Source organism: Callospermophilus lateralis, chromosome 3 (assembly GCF_048772815.1).
Source record: "Callospermophilus lateralis isolate mCalLat2 chromosome 3, mCalLat2.hap1, whole genome shotgun sequence".
NCBI lineage: Eukaryota > Metazoa > Chordata > Mammalia > Rodentia > Sciuridae > Callospermophilus > Callospermophilus lateralis.
Genome location: NC_135307.1, coordinates 25,504,414 through 25,520,604, shown reverse-complemented (window position 1 = coordinate 25,520,604; position 16,191 = coordinate 25,504,414). Strand labels below are relative to the sequence as shown.

At 39.9% G+C, this 16,191-nt stretch overlaps 1 protein-coding gene across 9 annotated transcripts in view; it reads left to right on the top strand.

The window, feature by feature from the left end:
* The window catches only part of Nrxn3 (neurexin 3), a 1,468,922-nt gene that overhangs the window by 444,838 nt on the left and 1,007,893 nt on the right, over window positions 1-16,191 (top strand). The window lies entirely within an intron of this gene.

Genomic DNA, 16,191 nt, shown 5'->3' with positions numbered 1-16,191 from the left:
TGTAAGGTGTGTCTGTGAACTCACCTATGCCAAGGGCAAATTAATGGGAGTTCATCCAAAATTTGCCAAGTACAATGAAAGTCACTGCTCCTTTTATGTTGTCACTTCTGACTAGTCATTAAAGGGCAGCTGATTGGGGATATATATGCCTTGGCAGAGAAGTGGCAGGAAGGAGTGTGATCTAAACAGGACAGATATAAGAGATGTGGTGGTTTTGAAGAACTGAACAAAGTCCACAGGGACTCCAGGCTTTGTTCCTTTGTAAACAAAATCCATAATGAAAAGGGGACCCAGAGAGATAGCTAAACAGGTAGAGCCAACCCTTTAGAACAGGCCAGAATACTACAGAGAGTCCCTTCTACCTACACTTAAGTATCTTCCATATGCAGTGAATACAGTTTGGGCAAGAAGCAGAGATAAAGGTTAGCAAAGGAATGACATCTAGCCAATGAGGTTCAGTTTATAGACCACATTTAGATTGTAGCTTGGTCTCTTATTTTTATATGCCCCCAAACACAAAATCAAGTTCTATCCATGGGCTGTCAGCTTCTATATTATATGAAAGTATACTTTACATAGTTACCAAATATTTGCTGAAAACATAGCTCTAGATCTTTAAGGATACGGCATCTATAACAGACACAGCTCCTGCCTTCAATGAGCTTTTGCATGAAGCTGAGATATCTACACAAGAAGCAGAAAGACAATAATTCAAGGCAGCATCTTAGGCTGTGTTGGTGGAAAAGCAGGAGGACATGAAGATTAAGATGAGAGAAGAATTCTTTGAGAACCCATAGGATCTTCCTTCTAAAGACCACTAGTGACCAGAAATTGTCCATGTATCAGAAGTCAGAAGTCTAGTAGTCGGGATGATCCTGATTGGTGTTTCCAAGGAGTGGTTTCTATGAGGTCAACTGTGTTAGTAATTAACATGTATTTCAAGAGATGGCAAACTTTATTTTTTTTAAATATAATTAGACCAAAAACAGATACAACACATTAGGATGAAATGGAAGCCTAGAACTTTCTTATAGTTTATGGAATTTAAATGCAGATTCACTGCATTGTCAAAGCAGCAACAACCAGAACATGAGCTGAGATGAGAGGCAGCCATCTGGAATAGAAATAGGCCATATGGGCCTCATAAGTCTGTCAAGTGCCTGGACTCTTTCCAAATATCTTTGTAGGGTAGCATACCCTGGTGCTGGTTTGGGAAGATAGAAAGGTCATTTGACCTCTGAATGTATGAGACTTTTGATGTGAGCCTAGGTATTGTGGATATTCCACCATCTATGGAAGTGGTGTGAGAAGCAAAGGTCACCTCAGACATCTCACTTCTTACTCTTGTATCTCTGCAAATCAGAGGACTTGTGGTTGTTGGAGGCAGGGAGGAGCAGCGACATTAGTGGCCATGTAAGGTGTGTCTATGAGCTCACCTATGCCAAGGGCAAATTAATGGGAGTTCGTCCAAAATTTGCCAAGTACAATGAAAGTCACTGCTCCTTTTACGTTGTCACTTCTGACTAGTCATTAAAGGGCAGCTGATTGGGGATATATGAGGGACAATTATTCTTGGTACAGTGAAGCCAAGAGTCATCCATTCTGGCCAAATGAGAAAGAGCTTAGCAAATTTAAGACATTTGATCTATATATCGCTCAAATCCCAGACGGTTTGGCTGATTGTTTTGTTCCCCCACTAATTGTTTTTTGCCCCTGTATTGTTCCTGACACCATGTTCAGAATGAATCAGTGGAGTGTAAAAATGATAGGACTCCTCCACTCTGCTAGCAAAGAAAATAGAGCTTCCCAATGACATTGTTTTGCTCTTATTGAAACTCATTCCTTAGTGGAGATTTCCATGGTGGAGACTGAGCATCTTTTACTCATTTTTCATATGGATAAAGACACTTATTGAAGCCCTAATATATTCTAGGCATTATGTTCAGTGCTGGAAATACAAAACAACAAACAAATAACAACTACAAAAAAAAAATCGATACTGTTCCTACTTGTTGTTCAGGGGTGTTTGGTCCTCTTAGAGAAACAAAGAAAATATTCAACATGTGGCAGATGTCATGGTGGGGGTCTCTAGGGAAGATGTAGGGCAAAAAGTGGAGTGGCCACTTCTACACAGGGTGTTGATGTTAGGGAGAAGGGGATTCAAGGTTTCTTGGATTTTCTTGGCTCCTATTTCTACAAAAAAATTATGACCTATTCCTTCTTTAGGTCTTCAGTAGCCACTGCGGCATTTCTGGTGAGTGGTAGAGGAAGTGTTTGGCATCCTCTTTTTATCCTTTGGATGAAGGGAGGCTTTCCCACCTACCATAACATCAACGTAGTCACTTTGTTTACCATTGTCTGTTTTTTATCCTAGAAGCTTCAACCCTAAGCCTAGAGTTTCTCCTTAGTACTAATTGTGATGAGTTTAGGAAAATGCCCAATACTGTGTGCCCTACAGAGTTGAAAATTTTGGAGTTCATGGGTTAAAACTTGGTTTCAGAAGCGGGCATGGCTCAGGTCAGATCTAGATGAGAAATGCTCAAGGACTTAAATAAGATTAATCTAAGGAACAACTCTCAGATCAAAGTTGTCAGCCAAAGATAAAGGAATAAGACTAGGAAATACACTGGTATATGGACTAGGATTAATTAGCATGAGTATCTTTCTATTCCAGTAAAACTGGATGACTTTTTGCTTCTTCCCTCCTAAGAGTGCTTTTTCTGCCTATGAAGATGAACAACTCCTGTATTTCTGTGTTTATGTACATTTTTAACACTTTTATTATTACAATGTAGTTACTTATGATGGTTGTGTTCATTTTGACATAGTCATATTTGTATGAAATGTAATTTGCTCCATTTCAGTGCCCTGTGCCACCTCTTTCTCTCTCTTCCTCCGTTCACCTATTCTTCTTCCTCTATTCTATTGGTCTTCCTTCTATTTCTTTATCTATTTTTAATTCATGCTTCATATATATACATAAAGGTGGGATTCACTGGGGTATATTTATACATTCACAGCATAGTTTTGTCAAATTCATTTTCCTGTTCCTCCTCCCTCCCCTTCACTCTCCTTCTACTCCACTCATCTTCCCTCTGTCTTTCTGGTATCCGATACCCTTCACCCACGTGTTTTTCCCTTTGCTCTAACTTCCATGTGAGAGAGAGAACATTAGACCCTCCATTTTTTGAGGCTGGCCTATTTCACTGAGCATGATGTTTTTTCTTTTCACCCATTTTCCAGCCATTGCCAACAACTTTAAATCTTGACATCTGAAAAATGGACTAGATATTGTATTCAGATTCTTTTCAGTGTGACCTAAGAAGATGTAGAGGTCTCTACCCATCCTGATCAATTAGTTCTATAGCTGCTGTGGTGTCCTTTTCATGGTGATGTGGGAACTAACCCCATGATCTAAAAAGCAAAGTTCTGTTATAACTACCTAATGCTAATTAGTTGAGTTGAAATGCTTTAATCTTCTGGAAGACCACCTGCTAGTCTGTGCAGTTCTGTTGGACTGAAGGTATTGTTGAGTTTGTTGTTACTCTTTTCTGGACATTTTCCTTCTCGAGGAAGTACAATCAACTTGACAGGAGACAACATAAGCATATTATCCTTGGCAATGTAGCCAAATTGTTTAGTCCAATGAGCGAGAGTCCCCATAGGGGAAGTGTAATGCTTGATTCATTTGTGGACCATCAAGCTTAAATTAGAAGTTACTTCAGATTTTATACTCTTCCCTTTATGACTTTTTCTAAATGTATGTGGCATTAATTTGGCAAGAAAGTCAATAGGACTCAGCACAAGTCCATCCTTATGTCAAAAAAGAAAAAGAAAACCCCATGGTACAAGGGTTCTAGGCAGAATGGGACCATGGTTAATAGCATGCATGACATTTGGAGTTAGACCTTGATTCCTATTTTATGTCATAGCAAGATGATGTACAATAAGTACAATAAGTACGTATTCTAAGTCTGAATTCTCTAATCTGTACGTTGTAATCTGTACAATGGAAGTACTATACTTACTCCATCTAAAGTATTCCTTGATGAGAAACTATAGACTGAACTATGGCTAACAATATCAAGGAAGTAGATTTACTGGATGATTACCTGGAAAATTTCAATCAAATGAACAGAGAAGCAGAGCAGCTGTACAAACCCCAGGGCACTGTTTGAGATCCTCCAACTTCTAGTTCCAGATTTTTTTTTTTCACTTAAAGTTAGCATGTTCCGAATAGAGAGCCCATTTGGTTCAGTTTGGTTCCTCTGTCTATTGCTGCACCAGAGATGCAAGCTCCTAGGTGCACATTTGTGAGTTGGAGCCACCCCCTGCCTACTTCCTGAGGATGCTAGTTTGAATGAGAGGAGCGATCTCAAGGTAAGCACAGTGGCTGGCCTACAGTGGTACAGGGATAGTCTCTCTTATTGCGGAGGCTTTTTCAGGTGTTTCTCGTTCATGCAGGGCAAGTATTCATGGTAGGTCCAAGAGATCAGATGAAGGTCGATTTTTCAAATTCTTTAGAAAGAGGTGAGAAGTCTGATTCTCTTGAAAGATGCCTGGGCAATGGAACAGCTTAGATCCTTGTTCCAACAAAAACGATGCCTTATATTTTATTTATTTTTTTAATCTGAATTCTCCCTTGGATTCAAATGATTCCCTGACTTAAAGCCTAGGGAATCAGTTGAATCACCAGCACTTGTAGGCCATAGCAGAAAATGTGTATCACTGTGTTCCTTGAAGGCAAAATCAGCCTTTGCCTTCATTTTCTCAAAAAATACATTCTGTAAAAGAAGTATATACACATATTACATACAAATATATATTATATAGAAATATTATATATAGTATTTGGAAAATATAGGAAAGTAGGAAGAATGGGAAAAAATACCAATGCTCAACACAATGATTAACCATATAACCAAATATAGTCATATTTATGTATGACTATAATCTTGCTGTGGGTACAATTGTGTGTTCTACTTTTCCCATTGAATACCATGTTGCAATCTACAATTTTCCTGCCTCAGTGTTATGTGTGGTTTGCACACACACATATGTACACACATGTACGTATACATTTAAGTGTATAAAATCTTACTACTTCCTCAGTGCTCTTCTATGGTTAGGGTCCAGGGTACCCTGACCCATCAGACCAAATCTTATTGTGTATACTCAGCCAAATGGAATCACTTCATATTTTTTCATTCTACCTTTATTTTTTTAACCACCCCTGATGTCTGCTAAAAAAAAAATTAATACCTGGAATCTTGGAAATTGGGTGCTTTTCAGAACATTAATTTACAGGAGCAAGAAAATATGCCAATGAGGACAAACCAGTTTTTTTTCTGGGTCTCCATTGGCCTGACATATACACCAACTGAAAACCAAGAATGCAGGTATTTTGAGTTTACTCAGTAGAAAGGGAGTGAAGACTGACAGCTCCCCTCCCTGCTTAGGGACTCCATGTCAGCTATCCCCTGAGATTGTGGTTGTATGCCTGAGGCCATGGCAGAAGACTCTGCCTCAAAAGGGTGAGACACTATTCTTCCTGAGGCTGGACTGTGTCATTTGGATGTCAGACATATGCCATGTGTGTGTCATAACTTCAAAAAATAACAGGATTAGCATATATCATTGATGTCACCTGTACTCAATTTTTATTTTGGTAGGTAGAGAATTGGAAGCTGTGAGAAGTTATCATGAGTTCAATGTGGAGTAACTGTTGAATGGTTAGAACTCATGATTTTTGATTCCTAATTAATTGTACTTCCTGTTATATTTAGTCAGCTTTTCTTTTCATATACACAAAGTTTGGATTTTTAAGATGATTTTTAATATACATACTTGCACTGGGTTATTAAACATTTGAGGACCCAGGGCTCTGTTTTGGGTCTGTTCTATATAAGCACAGTTTCTTTGGTCCCCTTATTGTCAAAGGTCATCTATATGTCAGTGACTCTCAACTGGAATTCCAGATTTCTGTATTGTCTATTTGACATCTCTGTTTGGATATCTGATAGGTGTCTTAGTCAAATCAGTGAAAAATAGAAATCTTGAGTTCTTCCCTGTATCATTTTTTTTTTTTGTCTCACCAAGTCCAGATAATTCCTCATGTAAACCCATCCTCTGTCTACTTCTCCCTGCTACTATCATTCTAGGTCAAACCACACTGATCTTTCCTTTGGATAACTAGATAGCATGCAGTATGATTATGAAAAATTTAAATTCATTTTGTGCTTTCCTTAGAGTTTTAAAATTAAAACATTATAATTTCTGTACATGCAATACACTCCTACTCTAAGTAGCTTTCATTTTAGTAACATTTATTCGACAAAACCTGTAGGAAATCAAACTGTGGTGGTTCTTTGGGTCTTTAGCATACAATTCCAGAGACAGGTTTCTAGCTCTTTACTGTCAGGCTTGATGCACTAAGTCCTGAGGATGTACCTTTGTAGAGAACATGTTTCCTGTTCCCCATGAGCTCACAGTCTAGCAGAGAGATGGAGAACTAATCTGCAAACTGTAATACTACCTACCAAGGACAATGATTCATGGAATAATTATAGGAAACAAATAACAATTAGAAAGTAGATACAAAAACATGACATACTACTTTAGGACTGGTTCTGGATTGACTTGGTTCACAGCAACTCACTGGTGTGGAAGAAATAGGAGTCCTGAACTCCAAGGTCAAATATAATAATACTGGTTGCTTTTACTGGTCTCAGTGTCATTGAGGAGGGAATCTGCTTTATGACTGTGCTCCCACCTGCCAGGGATATCCAGGTGCTTTTTATTTAGCTATGTGACCTTGAGATAGTTATTTGGATCCTCTGGCCTCTCTGTTCTGCAAGAATAAAATGAGACAATTGAGTTTCATGCTCTCTCAGGGCCCTTCAACTCTCAAACTCAAATGTCATCAGCTTGGCAATGTCTTCCCTTTTCCCGAGTAGAGGGATAAAGGTGAGTGAAGGGCAGGACAGGAATGGGAGTCCTTGCTTCTTGAATCTGAAGAACTGTCTGAGTCAGGAAGTGCAATGAGGTTTTCACTTCTCTGATTCATTCTCCTAAGGAAATGAATGCCTCTTGTATTGGGTTCACTTTAGGCCATGATAACATAAGACTTAATTGATGGATTAATGGATAGAACCTTGGCTTTCTTCAGAGGATTAAAAGCCGGTCTCCTTTGCGACCCATTGCTTACCTTTTTTTAAAAAAATTTATATATATATATATAAATTTATTTATTTTGTAATACTGGGGATTGAACCCAGGGGCTCTCTACCATCAAGATACAGCCTCAGTTCTTTTTAAATTTTTTTTTTTTAAATATTAAGGCAGGATCTTGCTAAGTTGGCAAGGGTCTCATTAAATGGCCTCAAACTTTCTCTTGCCTCAGCCTTCTGAGTCTCCGGGATTATAGGTATGTATCACTACACCTGGCCTGTTTTTTGATTTTTTTTTTTGGTAAATAATGACATGATATCTGAGAAAGGTGCTTCTCAAGAAATAGGCAATTTGGGCAATTCATCAACATCAATATATCTCCTTTTTCTTACCTATTATTGCTCAAATCATAGGAATGTATTCCTGAGTGCTCAGACTCAGCCTTTTTTTTTTTTTCCTCTTCTAATTGTGCAAGTTTCCCTTTGCACAGGCTTAGGATTGAATGATTGAATGAGTTGTTCCACCCAAACAGAGTCTGAGATATCCCTGTTACTCTGAAGAAGAGAGAAGTATATTCTAGTTATTCCAGAGTCAGAACTCTCGGGGTCTTGACAGAGTAGGGACTTTGGAGATCTTTGAAAAAGCTTCACCTGGGCCTGCATTTAGTCTGTGACTGTGAGGGTCTGCAGCTTGGTGCAGTTCATGACCACCACTTATGAACCCTGGTGCACCTGCTGCTCTGCCTGCCTCAGCCTGCTCTGTGTGGTGCTGTCAAATGCAGGGGTACAGTGGCTGTTCACAGTGCCATTCTGTACCTTTATTGCCACATTCGCTAAAAGCGACTTAACTGCCAACAGACATCTGCCCATTAGAGTGCAATAAATTGAGAGCTGCTAAATTATGAGAAACCAGTGCTTTGAAATGCAACACCAGGGGATTGTCACAGGCTTTTCTAGCGTCTCTGACATCGTGTTTCTTTTCACAGTTAGATGAACCCTTCTTTGCTCCGAATTGGATTAAAAGGAAAGGAAAGTTAAGAGACCTTCCATTTATTGAGAGAAATTATGTGCCTGTTCTATTAGGTTCTTGATAGACACCGGGTCATGTAACCCTCACATTCTCCCTGCAGGTTGCATATTTTAGTTGAAGAAATTCAGAGTCAAATTCTTTCCAAATTAGACCAACCGAGTGCTATGTGCCAGGAGCCCTGTTGAAGACTCAGGATACAAAGGCATCAATTGTGATTCTCTTCACAAATGTCTCATTATGTTCCGATATCCAGGGAAAGGGGAGCATAAATGGATGGAGAAATATCATGGAAAGCATCACAGATTGGGGGGTACTAGCTGAGGCTTAGGAAAGGAGCAGGAATCTCTTGTCCAGAAAGAACAGTCAGGGACAAAAAGTATTCCAGTCAGGAGGAAAAGATATACCAACAGAAGGCCAACAGAGAGATCACTGTAAAAGTTAGTTCAGTTTCTATCAGTGCTAATTCAGAAGTGAGAGAAAGGAGCCCTAACCAAGGTAAGGAGAATGGAAGTTGGATTTGGGGACACATCTAATAGATATAAAAGGAGCAATGTCAATAAGACTTCGTAACCAATAATTCACAGCAGAAGGGTGGACACAGTGGGGGAGAACAAGGGTTAGCATGGAGGCCTGTTGTTTCACTCACTTATCTTGAGTCAGTGGAGATTCTTGGAAGGAGAGGGGAGAAGAGGGGTGACCATCAAGGAGAGACTACAAGGAGTGAGACACATACCTGCTTTGGTGCTGCTTTGAATGTGTGGCTTACCCTCTCTGTGTACCTCAGTTTCCATTTTTATTACTGAGAATATTGACAGAGTCTGTTTAATTGTCTTGTTGGAAGTCTCTGTTATAGCGTCAAAGTACATAGGTGCACATGTAGACATTAAATGAAATTGCCCCTTTTCTGACTCTAGAACTTAGTCATTCAAGAATGAAAAAGATAATGCTGTGATATTTCTCCCTGCCCCCAATTTTTCTTCTGTTGTAGAAATGGCCCAGATATGATTTCTAGATTTCAGCCCCTAAAACACTGGCGCTTAAATAAAAGTGAGTAGGTGATTCCTTAGAGCACAGAGAGCATGCTTTTCACCATATTCCAAATGGCTTGAGTGTGAGTCCAGACATGATCTGCTACAGACTCAGGATTTTAAAGAACTTTTAAAATGTTCTATTATAACTGTGATGATCTTAGCCAAGCTTTGACCCACCTTTGGTGGAAAAATGAGTTGTCGCTTACTTCTTCCTTTTGAAAAAAGTGGTCAGATTTAAGATTAAACTGAAAAATCCATTCTTGAGAGCTAGGCAAATCACATTGTTAATTTTTCCCTATTCAGGTCTTTCCTTTGGGTTTTTTAGCATTTGACACCAATACCGAGGACAGTGTGTATGAGTTTTGGCATCGATCACATGTGTGTAGTTTCTCTTCCAGTTTCTGGAATGTCTGTTCGTTGTGTTTTATCATAGGTTCTGGGGGTCATTAAGGGGAAGAAACAGCAGACGTGTAATAGTCATAGGTGGAAATTCCAAAAGCCAAGACTTAAAACTCCCTTGACCTAAAGAAAACCAAGCAGAGTATAAAATGTGATAGAATTATTTATCTTGTCAGTAGAACAAAGGCTGAGATGATACCTAACAAAACTGCCCAGACCTCAAATTTTAGGTGAATAAACTGAGATCTCCAGGTAGAAATGAGTGGCCCAAAGAATATCAGATAATGTTCTTAGCCCTCGTTTTATTTATGTACATTCAGATTTTTGTAAGAAAGAGCAATATCTGGGGCTGGGGATATAGCTCAGTTGATAGAGTGCCTGCCTCGTGTGCACAAGGCCCTGGGTTCAATTGGGGATTGAAACACACACACACACACACACACACACACACTAAATAAATAAATAAATGTAAGCAATATCTGTGCATATTTGGGGAAGATATGTTTATGTTCCCGTGATTCACTAAGGAGTGTAATCATGACATTATGGCAAGAACGTTCAATCAATCTCTAGTAATTTATTGGTAAATTTTATTTGAAACATGGGCAAATGATGTAGAGAGAAGACATGCAAAGGCAACAGATGTGTATATATTTCTCTTCTTTGTCTTTCATGGCTCATCCCATCTTCCCCAGGAACAGTCGGGAAGCCCAGTCCAACAGAGAGGTTTTTTGGAGTGACAAGTGCATTTGGGACTTGGGGCTGGAAACCCTGTGTATGAAGGACTCTTAAAAGGCCCCCATCTGTGGCCTGTTGGATAGCTATTTCCCTGGCAAGTAGATGCCGTCTTTCTTGGAGATCATTTCATGCTTCTTAACATATTTAACCTTTATAGCAAGGCACTCTCATCAAAATGACAAACCCCAACAGAGCCTTCTAAGAGGCCAGTAAATCAGAAACCTTATGGAATCTGTGGGATTAACACGCTCCCCTTCTTAGTTCCCCCAGGGAAGTGAAGTTCTGTGCCTTTCAGATTTTAATCTTCTCCACAGGCCCCTTGTCTAAAATGTCCTGCTGTGGCCCACTGGTATTTAAATATTGTGTTTTTTTTTTTTTTTATAGTTGCCCAGGGCCACATACTGACAGTAGCTAAGGCTGGCACATTCTTTATCTCCATCAGCCGATATTGTAAAGGAAAGAAGAGTGCTCTGATGTTTGTTGGGTTGAATTCTTTTTACCCCTGCAGACGTCCTTTCTGGGTCTGAAGATAGTGGCTGACTCTTAATGTCACCATGCCCATGGTAGCAGGATGCTACTCTTAGTGACCTCATCTCCAGCTGGCTGTCTGCTACCCTGCTCCTGTTGCTGGGTTCTACGATAATACTTCATTGACAAGGAATCCAGCATCTCAGCCACTGTGAGATAGAGCTCCCTCCTGTGGAAATCCACAAAGTTAAGAACAATGTTAAGAGTAGAAGAGGGAGGAGAAGAGGTGGATAAGAAACAGTTCTGATAGCTGTACAGGTGTTGAAAACCCTTCTAAGGGTTGGAGGGAAATCAACCCTTTTATCAGCGTTGTGGTTAATATTCGTAAGTTGGAAAGGACCTATAGTAGTTGAGTCTAACCCAATACCTAAAGCCTACACACCTCCTTGACAAAATTCCTAAATTGCTTTGTTTAGTCTGCTTTTGTTGCTGTGATCTAAAAATGTATCAAACAATTTTAGAGGTGTAAACATTTCCTTGGTGCTCACAGTTTCAGAGGTCCCAGCCCATAGACGGCCAGTTATTGCTCTGGGCCTAAAGTGAGGCAGAACATCATGGTGGAAAGGTGTGGAGGAGGAAAGCTGCTCAGGAAATGGCAAGGAGGAGCAGAGAGACAGCTCTGCTCACCAGGGACAAAATATAAACCCCAATGGCCTGCCACCAGTGACTTGCCTCTTATAGCCACATCCTATCTGCCTATAGTTAACACCTAGTTAATTCGCATTGGTGGATCAATGCACTGATTAGTCTAAGACTCTCATAACCTCAACATTTCACTTTTGAATTTTCTTAAGTTCCTTACACACTAGGGTTTGGGGGACACCTATACTAAAACCATAATGTCATTGTATGAACTCTCTGGGAACATTTACTTTGTTTCCATATATTGTGCTAAGAACTTAGATGTAGTTAGCTTATTTAATTAATGCAATGAGATAAATAGTGTTTTCATTCTTAACTTACATCTGAGGAATTGGGGTCAAAGATAGGCTAATATGCTCAAGGTCACCCAGGCTTTTCTAGGTGTTCCACTTCTGAGACCACTCTCTCGTGGTCCATGTTCTCTTCTGGTCCCAATGACAGAGATGCTCACCTTTTTGCAAAGCAGCCGTTCCATTTGGCACAATAAATCTTCCTTTTATCATGAACTAAAGTCTTATAATGCTTTCTTTTGGCCTTGGGATCCACATAGAACTTTTCTAGGTTCTTCTTTGGCATGAACGCTGGAGATTTTCAGAACAGATTCAGCTTAAATGCTTTTTACAACAGAATTCAGTTACTTAAAGGATATCTATCATTTGCTCACTGAAATGTTATGAGTCGTTCTCAGGATAAACATCATTAGATTTTTCAAACAGTCCTCACTTGTTACACTTCTGAGCTCCTTGATAATCCAGTCATCTTTGATGGGAGTAGGGAAGGGATCCATGCATTCACTGAATGGAAGGGTGGCTTCTAGTTCAGGGACCTCTGTGGAGCAGACCCTATTACTCAAGCAACAGGGATGCATTATTAAAGCATTCACACAGGTGATTATCAGACACTGTAACATATATGGATATGGGTTTGTGTGGCCAGTAGAATTTACTGCCATATTTATGGGAGCAGTGTTTTGGGCCAATTTCTTAACCTGAAAATATGCCTTGGGCCACAGTACATCATATTGTATTTACTACCAAGCCTTATTTCTCAAAATAGTCCCAGGTTGAATGTGGTTAAATCTCTTATTTCAATAGCAAAGTTGAATTTATTTCTGACCATAGGAACATCTCAGGATATTGATAGACCAGAAAATCGAGGTGATTGACTGTTAGGACTAGTCAGGGCCATAATAAGTTATCTATGTCATTGCTGATAATTTACAAAGAAAGAACTGAAGTTCAGAGTGGTTTTATAACTTGCTAGAATCACACGGGAAGTAAGTAGCCCTGGTGGGACTTAATGACTCGGTATTTTGAATCCTGGACCAGGATTCTCTATCCTGAAGCAATATTGGGAGCTACTCTTGTTTTGTGTCCATGGGCCTGTCTTCCTGTGTGGCTGACCATGGGATGTGGGTAGTGCAGCTCAGAATCCTTCTGCACAAGCTCTGTAGGTTCTTGTGACTTTTTTTTTTTAACATGTAATAGTCTCTTTATTTACTGCAAATAAGCTAGGCAATTAATTCACAGTTAGCGACTTATGGTCTGGAAAATCTCATTACGCAAACCTTACATTATCAACACATCTGTTTAAAAAGAGATTCTTAAAGAAGTGGTCTGAACACCCAGATTCCTGATCATTCCAGCTCACAAAAGGAAACCACAAAAGGCAGACCTAGGGGTAGTGAAGTGGTTGTACTGAAGGTTCTGGTACTTCTGAAATTCATACCTAACGGAGTATAAAAAGGAATTCATATTTATTGAGTATGTACTATGTGCTGGGTACAATTTTGTTCTTAAGATGCACAACTTTGAGGCAGTAAGAACTGGATTTGGATCATAATTTTTTTTAGTGTTCTTGAATGTGTTTTTAACCCTTCTGAACCTCAATTTTCTAATGCATCGAAGAAGTCTTTATGGGATTGTTATGAAGCTTAAGTAAGATGATTCTAATAAAAAAAATCTTGGCACAAGGCCTGTAACTTTGTTAGCGTTTAATACATGGGGAGTATTATGGTTTGGTTATGAGGTATCCCCCCAGACACTCATGTGTTTGACAATGCAAGAATGTTCAGAAGTGAAATTATTAGATTATGAGAGCCATAACCTCATCAGTGGATTAATCCATTTGATGGATTAATCAAATGGACAACTGCTTGGTAACTGTAGGCAGGGGCATTGAGGCTGAAGGAGGTTAGGTCCAAGGCCACATATGTTGTCCCTGGGTACTTTCTGGCTCTCTCTGCTCCCCAGCTGCCATGTGCTGAGCAGCTCTCCTCCCCCATATCTCCTGCTGTGATGTCCTGTCTCACCTCAGGCCTGAAGCAGTAGAGTCAGCTGACCATGGACAGAAACCTCTGCAACAGTGAGCCCCAAATAAACTTTCCTCTTCTGCATTGTTCTTGTCGGGTATTTTGGTCACAGCAATGAAAAGCTGACGAACACGGGGAGTATTATTATTTTCTCGTTTAATTTTTAGAAAAAGCTTATAAAGTTGGTGGTATCATCCATACCTTTAGATAATGAAACCAGGTGAAACCAGGGACTAAAAAGATTAAATAACTTGCCATAGACACAAAGTTAATGAATACTAGAGGGAGGATTTTTTTTTTAAGCCAGTCTCTCAGATTTTTTAATCATACTTTTCCATTCCTTAAAATTGAGGGCCTAGGAGGTGGGCTTAGATACATTGTGGGGAGGAGGAGGAAGAGCCAAGAGAAGCAGAGATGGCCTTTGTTGTTTATCCGCCAATTAGGACTTGCAGAGGACAAACATGAGGGATAAGCCAAGTTGGACTTGGACTAAATTTGGACTAAATTCAAAATTTAGAAAAATAAATAAAGATCTTCCACATTCTGTTATCTAGGCGCAGCTCCTCACTAGAATAGAAGAAATCTGAAGTTCCATGGGGTTTGGGGCGGGGGGAGCCTGAAATGGTGTGAAATGAGTACAGTTTGGGCCTAAAAGACATTTTTTTCTTTTTCATGATTTACCCAGAGCTGCAACTTACTCCAGTTACTTACCCATAGCCATACCCATGTGTATAAGGGCACCTGTGTGTACACACAAGCTCTTCAGCCATAAACGTGTACCCTAATGTTCAGTTCCCTTGTCTGTCTCTTAAGCATGCACCCTCAGTGCCAAAGACAGGAAGAGCTCCATCTGTGTTTTGGGGGAAGAAATAAAGGAAGGGTTATTGAAAGCCTACATTAATAGGAATAAGTCTAAAGTTTACTATGCTTAAGTCAGGGCTCTGGTTTATTTTCTGATAAATTCAGAGCAACTTGGTGCCTGGTACACCTCCAACAAAAAGTCAGGAGGTTCTGGTGGGCAGGGGTGGGGATGTGCCTGGGTAAGAATCACAAAGGCCTAGCCTCTTGACCCTGTGGCAACTATTCCTGTAACCTAGTGTTAGCTGCAGAGAAGCAAGATTCTGTATTGCTTACAGGGAGCAGATGGGCAGGCAGAAGAAGAATGAAGCTCAGATAGAAGGAGAAGCAGGTGGGCACTTCTGTCGCTTGAAATGACCGGGTGATCTTATAGCTTTTCGTGTGAGAGGAGCTCTCAATGAGGATTCCCTTCAGCTTCTGCCTACTACCTTATCTTTCCCTCTCTTTCCTTTTATTTGTCTTCCATCTTCTTCATTATTTCTTCCTGATTAACCCCACATACTCCTTTCTTCATTCTCTATTCTTCTTCTAGGTCTCAGCAGCAATAATGTCTATCTACCTTTTAATAGGCTCTTCCCTCCCATAGGATTGAAATTGGCCTTTATTTATTAAAAATGATTGGCCTGGGGCTGTGAGTTGCCAAAAAGTGCAAGGCGGCTGGTGCTAGCAGCTATCTAGATAAGTGGCATCTAGAAGAAGGGGCCCATAGTCTGCCCTGGAAGCTATCACCTACTGAATTGTGATGAATGAGAAATGGTCTTGGCAAAGGGGAAAAATAACTGTGAAATCAGGTGGCTAAAATAAAACCCAGAAATGCCCTGAAATATCAGTCCCTACCTGAGGAAATGGCTTGGCAGCTGCAAAAGAGCCGCTCTCTGCCTAATGTGGGGTTTACCCCTTGGGCATTCTGCAAATGGAGACGGACAGTGAGGAGGAATGTGTCCTTCAGCTGATGCTGAGTGAAATTATTTGTCAATTTCTTTCCCTCTTTCATCCTCTCTCCCCAAGTCTCTGACTTCTTCCTTACCTTTCTTGCACCATCCTTTTCTTTCCCATGATCCCTTCCAAACACTAATTTTAACTTCTTTTCTATGAAGAATATGTGTGACCCCTTCTGTTGCTTTTCACAACAGAGTGGCATTCCTGGGGGCTTTGATGGAGCAATTGATCTAATGAATCTTGACTTTGGTAAGGTTGTTATTCTGTCTTCATAAAATACTACTCAATAAACCAATCTCTAGGTTATAGCTTTGTTGGGAGTGTTTACCACCATTGGGAAGAAACCTCATAAAGAACTGTCGTTAGTGGGTTATTACCAACACTATAGGGCATGGATCTCCATTTTAAAAAATGAACATTGATTTTATGATTAGTCCAGTAAACCATGTTCACTGTAGAAAATTTAGAATATAGGGAAATTTATAATTTGACTCTTTAACCAACCCTAATGGAGCATCTATTTCATGGCAGACAAAAACAAATAAA